At 47.6% G+C, this 10,916-nt stretch overlaps 1 long non-coding RNA gene across 1 annotated transcript in view; it reads left to right on the forward strand.

The window, feature by feature from the left end:
* The window catches only part of LOC127483248 (uncharacterized), a 49,485-nt gene extending 43,856 nt beyond the window's left edge, over positions 1–5,629 (forward strand). Inside the window, exon 5 of the long non-coding RNA XR_007909345.2 lies at positions 5,474–5,629. This is a non-coding gene — a long non-coding RNA (uncharacterized lncRNA). The remainder of the gene's footprint in view (positions 1–5,473) is intronic.
* The last annotated feature ends 5,287 nt before the right edge of the window (positions 5,630–10,916 follow it).

Here is a 10,916-nt window from a genome sequence, read left to right on the forward strand (position 1 = left end):
TTGGTGGTGTCACTTCATGGTGATGGCCTTCTTCCTGGCAGAGTCCGGAGGCAGTGAGAGACAAGGAGAGCACTTGTGCACATGTGCACCTCTTGTACCCTCCCCCACTTCTTGTAGAGCCGCCTGGCTCCACCCTACTGAATACACCTAACCCTGACCCCTTTCCAGAGGCCTCGCTGCTAGGCACCATATGTGGATGAAGTTTCTATTTTTAATATCTCACTATGGGGCTCCAGTGTCAACACGTGAAGCCATCACACTGAAATCATCACACCTTTCAGGCACTGATTTTTGCCCTTGGCTGCTTTCTCTCTCTCCCCCACCTTCCTCTCCCACTCTCCTTCCCTCCCCCTTTTTAAATTGAATAGTCTCATGGGCTCTTAGGCTCGCCTTTGCTCTGTGTCTCTGAGCCTCCTACACTCAAAAGCCTTCTTTATTTCTTTTAAATATATATATATTTTTTTTAATTTTTAAAAGAGAGAAAAAGTTAAAGAGAGAGAGGGAGAGATCTTCCATCTGCTGGTTTAATCTCCAGATGGCCACCACAGCCAGCATTGGGCAGGCTGAAGCCAAGAGCTTCATCCGGGTCTCCCACATGAATGTTAGGGGCCTAAATACTTGGATCATTTTCTGCTGCTTTTCCAGGCCATTAGCAGAGAGGGAGCTGGATAGGAAATGGAGCAGCTGGGACACGAGTTGGTGCCCATATGGGATGCCAGCACTGCAGGCAGCAGCTTTACCCACTATGTCGCAATGCTAGCCCCAGCCTTCTTCATTTCTAGAAAGAAAATCTGAGATTAAGAAAATTAGGCGTTGCTACTTTCATAGCTAGAATATCTATTTTCAAAGCTGGCAGTTCTTCTCCGTGTTCACTTATTTCTTGCCAAACACGATCAATAACAATCAACCCGCATTGCTAAGTTTCTTATTTCCTGCCCCTTCCCTTAGGGTGCAAGTTCATTCAGTCTGTGGTCTAGTAGGCAGGCATGAGTGCCTCTCCTATCCGTGTTTCAGCCTCTCCTCTCCGTGTTCTCACTGCCTGCTGCCTCACTGTCACTGTCACTTTGTTTTGAAATGTCAGCATCCCATGTTGCTTATCAATATCCATGTTCAGTCCCGATAGACAAAGCTAGAATGTATTTACTAACCTCTGTGGCTTAACACGCAAACACTCGTTTCTTCTCCTTTTTTAAAATATTTATTTATTTATGCATTTGAAAGAGTTACACAGAGATGGAGAGGCAGAGAGAGAGAGAGAGAGAGATTGGTCTTCCATATGCTGGTTCACTCCTTAGTTGGCCCCAAAGGCCAGTGTTGCACCGATCCGAAGCCAGGAGCTGGGAGCTTTTTCTGGGTTTCACATGCAGATGCAGGGGCCCAAGCATTTGGGCCATCTTCCACTGCTTTCCCAGGCCACAGCAGAGAGCTGGATCAGAAGTGGAGCAGTCAGGACTTGAACTGGCGCCCACATAGGATGCTGGCACTGAAGGCTGCAGCTTTACCTGCTACGCCACAGCACAGGCCCCAAACACTTGTTTCTTGATCACATAAAGTTCCGCGGTAGGGCAACTTCCCAGGAAAGCCTTCTCCGTGCAGTGCTCCAGGAGCTCAGTTGCTTCTTTCTTAGGCTCTGCACCCAACTCTGCCCTTGCTGCACATCTAAGGGGGCTGAGACGGCAGGAGGGTCAAGGAAGTGCCTAAGTCAAGGAGCGTCTTATGTTCTCTGAGAAAAGTGCCTACTACAGTGTTTCTCTCTGCTCCGAACTTCCTTCCTTTCTTTTTTTTTTTAACTTTTATTTAATGAATATAAATTTCCAAAGTACAGCTTATGGATTACAATGACTTTCCCCCCACATAACTTCCCTCCCAACCGCAACCCTCCCCTTTCCCGCTCCCTCTCCCCTTCCATTCACATCAAGATTCATTTTCATTTCTCTTTATATACAGAAGATCAGTTTAGTATATATTAAGTAAAGATTTCACCAGTTTGCACCCACATAGAAACACAAAGTGAAAAATACTGTTTGAGTACTAGTTATAGCATTAAATCACAATGTACAGCACATTAAGGACAGAGATCCTACATGAGGAGTAAGTGCACAGTGACTCCTGTTGTTGACTTAACAATTTGACACTCTTGTTTATGGCATCAGTAATCTCCCTAGGCTCCAGTCATGAGTTGCCAAGGCTATGGAAGCCTTTTGAGTTCACCGACTCTGATCATATTTAGACAAGGTCATAGTCAAAGTGGAAGTTCTCTCCTCCCTTCAGAGAAAGGTACCTCCTTCTTTGATGACCTGTTCTTTCCACTGGGATCTCACTCACGGAGATCTTTCATTTAGGTCATTTTTTTTTTTTTTTTGACAGAGTGTCTTGGCTTTCTATGCCTGAAATACTCTCATGGGCTTTTCAGCCGGATCCAAATGCCTTAAGGGCTGATTCTGAGGCCAGAGTGCTGTTTAGACATCCGTCATTCTATGAGTCTGCTGTGTATCCCGCTTCCCATGTTGGATCGTTCTCTCTCTTTTTTGTTCTATCAGTTAGTATTTTCAGACACTAGTCTTGTTTATGTGACCCCTTTGATTCTTAGTCCTATCATTGAACTTCTTTTCTTTCAAACAAATAAAAAAAAAAATTGCTCCAGAGGCAGAAATGTACATACATAGAGCTCCCATCTCCTGGTTCACCTCCCAAATGTCTGCAACAGCTGAGCCTGGGCCAGGCCAACCAGGAGCCTAGAACTCCATCTGGGTCTGCCATCTGGGTGGGAGGAACCCAGGTACTTGTGCCATTACTTTTGCCTCCCAGGAAGTTGAATCAGCAGCTGAGCCTGGCGTTGAACCCAGAGACACCAATGTGGAACATAGACATTTCACCCGCAAGGCTAAACACCAGCACTCCTCTTCTGACATCACATGTGCAGTTTCCCCCCAAACCAACCAATTCTTTGACATCAACTGTGTATAATTCAATTCAATTCAGTTCAATTTAATTTGGTATTCAGACATTACCTGCCTGGAGTTAGCACAGAACCTACAGTTGAAAGGCTCAGTCCCACAAGGCTTCTTGCACTTCAGATGTCAATGGCAAGTGCATGCCTACCTGCATGACTGCTTATACATTGGGGTTCCCATGACCTCTCTCTTGGGCTTGATAATTTGCTGGAATAGCCCATAGAGTTCAAGGCAACAGTTGACTTACACTAACTGGTTTATTATGAAGTGTCTCCCAAGGGCTACAGATGGACAGTTTGATGGAAGTAATGGCACAGGGCAAGGTAGAGGCAAAGAAGGTTCGAATTTCCTTGCCCTATCTGAGACGCACCGCCCTTGCACCCCTCCACGGGTTTAGCAGCCCAGAAGCTCATCAAATCTTCTGTCCAAGTGTGTTTATAGGACTTTACCTCCAACTGTCCATGCCCCTCCTGTCTTCCTGAAGGTTGGAGGTTGGGGCTGAAATTTCCAGTCTTCTCCTCACTTGGTCTTTCTGGTGAGCTGACTCATTTTTTTTTTTTTTTTGACAGGCAGAGTTAGACAGAGAGAGATAGAGAGAAAGGTCTTCCTTCGTTGGTTCACCCCCCAAATGGCTGCTATGGCTGGCACGCCGCACTGATCCGAAGCCAGGAGTCAGGTGTTTCTCCTGGTCTCCCACGTGGGTGCAGGGCCCAAGGACTTGGGCCATCCTCCACTGCCTTCCTGGGCCACAGCAGAGAGCTGGCCTGGAAGAGGAGCAACCAGGACAGAATCCGGTGCCCCAACCAGGACTAGAACCTGGGGTGCCAGTGCCACAGGCGGAGGATTAGCCTAGTGAGCCGCGGCGCCGGCCAATGAGCTGACTCATTCTGATGCTATGTGTAGGGACCTCACCCCAAGTCACTCAGTAGCATAAATTCAGGTATAATAAAAAGGGGCTCGTTGTGAGCACACAGAAGACACTCCTGCCACTCTGGAAAGTGTAAAGGTTTAGGAACTCTGTGCTGGGGGCTGGGGCCAAAGAGCCAATGTGTTTCTTATTGTACCTTGCATCCTTTCTACTCACAAGAGGCCTTCCCCAACCCCATCCCGTGGCCATGACTACAAGGAATGCTGGGGAAGTGGCCTCTTCCTGTGCTGCTGGGGGTGAAGTTGAGATGGGCTCCCACGCTTGTCTCTGCCACGATCCTCTTCTGTGTGCCCCCACCTCCTGGAGCCAGATGACAGTGTCTTGGTGGTGTTCATCTAGGAGTGAAATGACTGGTCCTAGGGTGTGTGTGTGCTTTGTGTGAGTGCTGCCAGTTTGCTCTCCACAAGGTTTCTTCCATTCTAGTCTACACTTGCACTGGGAGTTCACTCGAGGTTCCTCTTTCTGTCCCCATGTTCTCTCCAACGTCCTACATCGTCCAGCTTTCTCTCTTGCCAGTCAATGGGTGTGAAGGGATTTCTCATTGTTGCTTTGATTCGTGTTTCTGTAATGACTAATGAGCGTGCACATCTCTTCAAAAGCTTGTGGTCTTTTTGGTTTTGCTTCTTTGTGAGTTCGTTCGTATCCTTTGTCTGTATTTTTTCCTACTGGTGTTCTCCCTTTGTGTTACAGTCAATTTGCAGGGATTTCTAAGACAGCCGTCCCTCCGGATCTGCAATTTCCATGTCTGAGGACTAAACCTATAGTGTGTTGAAATGTTCAGAAAAATAATTGTGTCTGTAGTGACCGTGAACAAAATTTGCTTCTTTTCTTTCCTCGTTAAACAATTTTGTGTAACAACTACATACATGGCATTTCCATTGGGTTGGGTATGATACATAGTCTAGAGATGATTTAAGTTACACAGGAGAAAGTGTAGGAGTGGCCTGCAAGTACTACATTATTTTATATAAGGGACTTGGACATCCCTGGGGTTATGGTGTCCTGGCAGGTGGTGGGGGTATCCAGGAACCAATACCTTGTGGCTGCTGAGGGAAGACTACATGTTCTATCAGCCTCTGATTGGTTTTGATTGATTTTTTTTTTTAATCTGAGAAGCAGCAAGATGCGTACGCACATACACACACACACACCCCTCCCATTTGCTTGTCCACTCTCCGAATGCCTGCATTGGCCAGGGCTTTGCCAGAGGTGGAGATCTCCATCTAGGTCTCCCATGTGGTGGCAGGGACCCAACAACTAGGTATTCTGATGCAGGGTGCATGGGTCTTACCCAGTGACTTAACTGCTGGTGAGATTCCTGCCCCTCAAATTTGTTGTGGTGCACACATTTTCCCTCCAATTTCCCATCTGTTAATTTTGTCAGAGGCATACTTTTTGTGTTTTGATACAATCAAATTGTGAATTTATTAGTTTATGCTTTGAGTGTTTTTCTAATATTCTGTCTTACTTTTAGGTTGCAAAGATATCCTATACTTTCTTCTAAAATTTCCAGGCTTCTCCATTAAGTTTTCAATCCACCTTGAGTCTATCTTGGGATGTGTTAAGTGTTCAGTTTTCCTTTGCCCCACAGAGTGAGCCAGCTTTCTCCAAAGCGGATGCTGTCTTAGACCTGGTCGCCTCCCTTCTATAGCTGAGAACAGTACACACCCAAGAAATACGAGGGCATTTCAGATGTTTGTGAAGAAATGGAATTAAAAGGCAAGTTTATTTTGGTGCAAAAATTTTGAAATCCATGCATAATTTTTATCACAATGTGCATTCTCTGCCTTCACATATGTTTAGTCACTGAATTTAAAAAAAAAAAGAGATTTTTCAAATTCCTGTCTATTAAGCCTTGTGGGAATTACGTATCTTCCAGTCTCTCGCTCTAAGTGTGTTTGTCCACAAGATACTCTGTTGGCTTCACAGCACTGACAAAGCCCTTGCCTCACTGACTCAAGTTGAGCGGTCAGAGCGTTAGAACTCGGATGGGAATTTCTCGTTTCCTGTTCAAATGCACTTACACTGGGAGAACATTGTAGACGGATCACTAGATGTGGAGGTCGCCCAGCAAGAGTCCCCTTTGTTTCACTTCTGCATTTCTGCGCCTCTTTCTTTATTATTTTAGAGCACAAATTCCTCTCCTCTACCTATGTGCTGAAGGTTTTCTTTCCTTTTTATGATTTTGCTCTGTCAATTCTCTCTGGCTCAAGAGTGTGTCAAATGTGCATCCTCCCTTACCTATACCCACGTTCATGTTGCTCCTTTTTTTTTTTTTTTTTTTTTGACAGGCAGAGTGGACAGTGAGAGAGAGAGACAGAGAGAAAGGTCTTCCTTTGCCGTTGGTTCACCCTCCAATGGCTGCCACACTGCAGCCGGTGCACTGTGCTGATCCAAAGGCAGGAGCCAGGTGCTTCTCCTGGTCTCCCATGCGGGTGCAGGGCCCAAGCACTTGGGCCATCCTCCACTGCACTCCCTGGCCACAGCAGAGAGCTGGCCTGGAAGAGGAGCAACTGGGACAGAATCTGGCGCCCCGACCGGGACTAGAACCCCGTGTGCCGGTGTCGCAGGCGGAGGATTAGCCTATTGAGCCGCGGCACCAGCCCACGTTGCTCCTCACGTGAGAAAACCGCACTTTCACTGCCTCCCTTGTACAATAAAGAACATGCACTGGCTTGCTTAAAATCGATTCCCCACTTTCTTCTTGGATCTCTTCCTGCTCTACAGAGTTTGGGAGACCAGAAACTACATTTCCTAGAGTACCTTGCAGCGAGGTCCCTGGATGTGATTTGGGTTCCATCAGTCAGGGATACCTGGATGATATTTGGCAAATGAAATTAAGATGAAACGTGGTGATACCATCTCACATTTCTATTTCTTTTGTGGCAAGCAACAATCGTGGAAGCATTGCATCTTCTGTAAGCAGCTGTATCAGAGGCCTCCATGTCTTGTGCCTGGTTATCCAGGGGCTGGAGTGGACAGGCTTCTGCATCCAATCCCCCGAGTGATGGCTTCTAACAGTCTGGAGGCTTCCTGATTTGATAGCATCTTGGTCATGGCAGGAGCAGCGTCTCCCTTGGTGGCCTGGTTCTGTGTCATGACTTGGGAACGATTCCTGGAAGCTTTGCCTTGAGTCTGTCTTTTCAAACTTCCCGTTTATTTGGCAAATTATTTTTATAACTTGTCATAAAAAATCCCCTTTCTACTTAAACTGTCGAGAAAATTTGGGCCTAGTTTTGAGAGGACTCTGCACAATATCCTGGCATTACTTGGATATGGGTGGTGACAATACTGTCGCCCCACTTTTAGATGGCCTTGAAGGCCACTGGCCTTGACGCTGACCTCTGCACATGCTGGCTCATTTGGCCTGGTGGAACAGATGTCTTGACTCCTTGGCAAGGGCTAATGATTTGGCTAGATCCTTAAGGGGTGGGGAGGAACACAACTGATGACATGGTGATAAGGAAATCTGGGGAGGACCCATGGAGAGACCTCCAAGTGGGCAGAGAATGCGTGTGACTGTTAGTGGGCAGCCCAGTAGGGTGACCTAAATACTCAGGTAGGCAAGGTGTTGGTTCCGTGGGATTCTGACTCTTTCCCTAACTACGTCTATTCTTGCTCAATGAGCTCACGCATCAAGTGGCCATAGCAGCTGGACTAGAGACCATGGTGGCCTCAGCTCATAGACTTTGTTGCACCAAAGGCAGTGGCACTATAGCATTGCTGATTCATCAGCCTGCAACAGTGGAGACTGGCACCCACCTTCAAAGTGGCAGCATTCCCCCTGGGGATCAGCCAGCCACTGTTGGCAGATAGATCCTCTCGGGCCACTTCTGCCGTGTGAGTGACAGCACTCCTTCTTATTGGAATCTACACTTACTCTGGATACTGATTTGCCTTTCCTGCTTCTGCCAAAACCACCATTTCAAGATGCCTTATTCCTTCATCATGGTAGTCCATGTGCTGTTACTTCTGACCAGCAGACTCACTTTATAGCCAATGAAGTGAGTGCGTAGGTTCCTGCTGATGCAATGCACTGGTCTCCTTGAGTTTGCCAACACCCTGTAGCAGCCAGTCAGACAGCAGGGAGGAGTGAACTTTCAGAGAGTCACTGATGGCACCAGCTGGATGTGAACACCTTGCAGAGCTGAGAGGAGGGTGCATGCTCTCAATCAGTCCCTAACACACATGGGGTTTTCCAAAGCTCCCGTAGCCAGGATTCATGTGTTTGGGAAATCAAGGAGTACAAATGAGAGAGGCAGCATTTATTATTTATTTCTTTATTTTTTATTTTTAAAGATTTATTTATTTATTCAAAAGGTAGAGTTACAGAGAGAGTGAAGGACAGGGGAGATCAATCAACTGATCTTCCATCTGCTGGTTCACTTCCCAAGTAGCCACAATGGCCAGAGCTGGGCCAGGCCGAAGCCAGGAGCCAGGAGCCAGGAGTTTCTTCCAGGTCTCTCGTTGGTGGCAGGGACACAAGCACCTGGGCCATCTTCCACTGCTTTCCCAGGCCATTAGCAGGGAGCTGGATTGGAAATGGAGCAGCCAGGACTCGACCCAGCACCCATATAGGATGCTGGTATCGCAGGTGGCAGCTTTACCCGCTACGCCACAGTGCCTGCCCCAGCTCCATTTATTAACCCTAGCATTTCACTAGTGGAATTTTTGTGCCGCATTTTGTGACTTTGTGTTCTTGTAGTGTAGAAGATTTAGTTCCTAAAGGAGGACCCTTTCCAGCAAAGGACACAGCCATGCTCTATGAAACTACAAGTTGAAGTTGTCTTCTGGCCATCTGGTCTCTTCCCACCAGTGCCCGAATAAGCAAGGAGGGGAGGGTGTGGAGAGGATTTGCTGTACTGAGTGGGGTGACAGAGTCTGACTTATTAAAGGTTGCTGCAAGGAGGAATGTGTGTGACCTGAGGGGCCTGCTGAGGGCCCAGGGAGAGTGGAGTGGGTAAGGGAAGAAGGAAGTCATGGCCATCAACTAAGACCGCATGGCGAGCTGCAGTGAGAAGGGCTGTAGTGTGAGTATTGCTTCCTTATTTTGAAATGAAAACACACACACGCCGCTGTTTCCATCCTTTCCTTCGTGTCCTTACCTTGTAATAGGAGGCGAAGTAGGACAGGAAATCCAAAGTGTATGTGCCAGTGAGAATGAGTGCTGCCAGTCCCACAGTGGCAGTGGTGCAATGTCTCAGTGGGTAGCTTATGGGGCATCAAAGGGAGAGGGTGTCTCAGCTAGAGCAACAGTGAACATCACCAAGAGATGGATACAAGGACTCTATCTTCCCCAGGTGACCGGTTAGTATTGGACAGGGGTTGCATAGTGTCAGGCATAGGTGCGACTTCGTTAGCATTTTCATTGGAAGCTGAGTTTAGCTAGAAGAGGTACAGCTGACAGACAAGGGGAGGACTCTGGTGGCCTCATCATGTGTCAGCTAAGCTGGAATGAAGTTTCCCAGAGTTTATTTCCTAAATGGTTTGGGGTCGGTTTGAAGTGAGGGCTGGTAGCGAAAACAATTTGCTTGAGATTTGGAAGGTGGGTGTGAAGCAATGGGCCTCACGTTTAGAAGGCTGGTGCAGGGCAGATGAGGGCACAGGGAAAAGCAGCGGAGGATGGCCCAGGCGCTTGGGCCCCTGCACCCATGTGGGAAACCTGGAGGAAGCTCCAGGCTCCTGGCTTTGGCCTAGCCCAGCCCTGGCAGTTGTAGCCACTTGGGTAGTGAATCAGTGGATGGAAGATCTCTCTCTCTCTGTAGCTCTGACTTTCAAATAAATACAAGCAAGGAGAAAGGAGAGGTAAGACAGAGTTTCACTGAGTCAGATCTGCTGCCTTGCAATGAGACACGGGCAGCCACTGGGCCTGCTTTCTTCCCCTTCAGCTTCTCTGAATCACAGACTGGACGTGGATACAGTGTCATGGCAAAGGAGACCTGCACTCCTCCTGGCCCTCTGCTGTGGATGGAAGGCAGGTGCGGCTGCAGCATGTCCCCACAGGGTCCCTTGCTGTACACTTGCCTTTCCTTTGCCTGACTGTCCTCAGGCTTTCAACCTACACCAGACACACAGCGTCCATAGCGTTCTAGCAAATTCTTCACCAGTTCTACAGCTGTGTGAGGTCAGTCCTTCCACTACTCCCCCTGTTCCATGTTGCTCACAGTCTTCTCTCTTAAAACCCCCAGTTAATACAAATTTTGTTGTTGTTTTTTATTATTTTGACAGGCAGAGTTAGACAGTGAGAGAGAGAGACAGAGAGAAAGGTCTTCCTTTCTGTTGGTTTACCCTCCAAATGGCCGCTACAGCCGGCGCTGCGCTGATCTGGTGCCAGGAGCCAGGTGCTTCTCCTGGTCTCCCATGGGATGCAGGGCCCAAGCACTTGGGCCATCCTCCACTGCCCTCCCAGGCCACAGCGGAGAGCTGGACTGGAGGAGCAACTGGGACAGAATCGGGCACCCCAACCGGGTCTAGAACCCGGGGTGCTGGCGCCGCAGGCGGAGGATTAGTCTAGTGAACCACAGTGCTAGCTTGTTGTTGTTGTTTTTTAGACTAAACTCTAACATAATTTATAAGGCAATGGTCTTCTACTTTATTGAACTGGAAGGTGTAAACTAATGAATTCATGTAATTTAGGAGTTCATTCTGCAGTTTTTCATTACCAAACACACATTCCCTAATCCATTATCACTGATTCACATATGCGTCCAACCAGTGTTTGCCAGATATGTGAGTGCAGTAACAAGTAGACTGGCTCCTGCCTTTAAGAGCTTATGGGAAAAGAGAGATATATGTGGTAAATGTGACTTTAAAACATTTTAAAATATTTTATTTATTTGAGAAGGAGGGAGGAAGAGAGATAGAGATATCACCCACTTTTTGCTAGTCCACTGCCCAAATGCTCACACAAAGGCTTGGATAGGGCCAGGTCAAAGCCAGGAGCTGGTAACTCAATTCAGGTTTCCCATATGGAGAGTGCCCCTGTCTCTCAGGGTCTGCATTAGCAGGAAGCTGGAGTCAGGAGGCAGAGTTGG

Source organism: Oryctolagus cuniculus, chromosome 8 (assembly GCF_964237555.1).
Source record: "Oryctolagus cuniculus chromosome 8, mOryCun1.1, whole genome shotgun sequence".
Classification (NCBI taxonomy): domain Eukaryota; kingdom Metazoa; phylum Chordata; class Mammalia; order Lagomorpha; family Leporidae; genus Oryctolagus; species Oryctolagus cuniculus.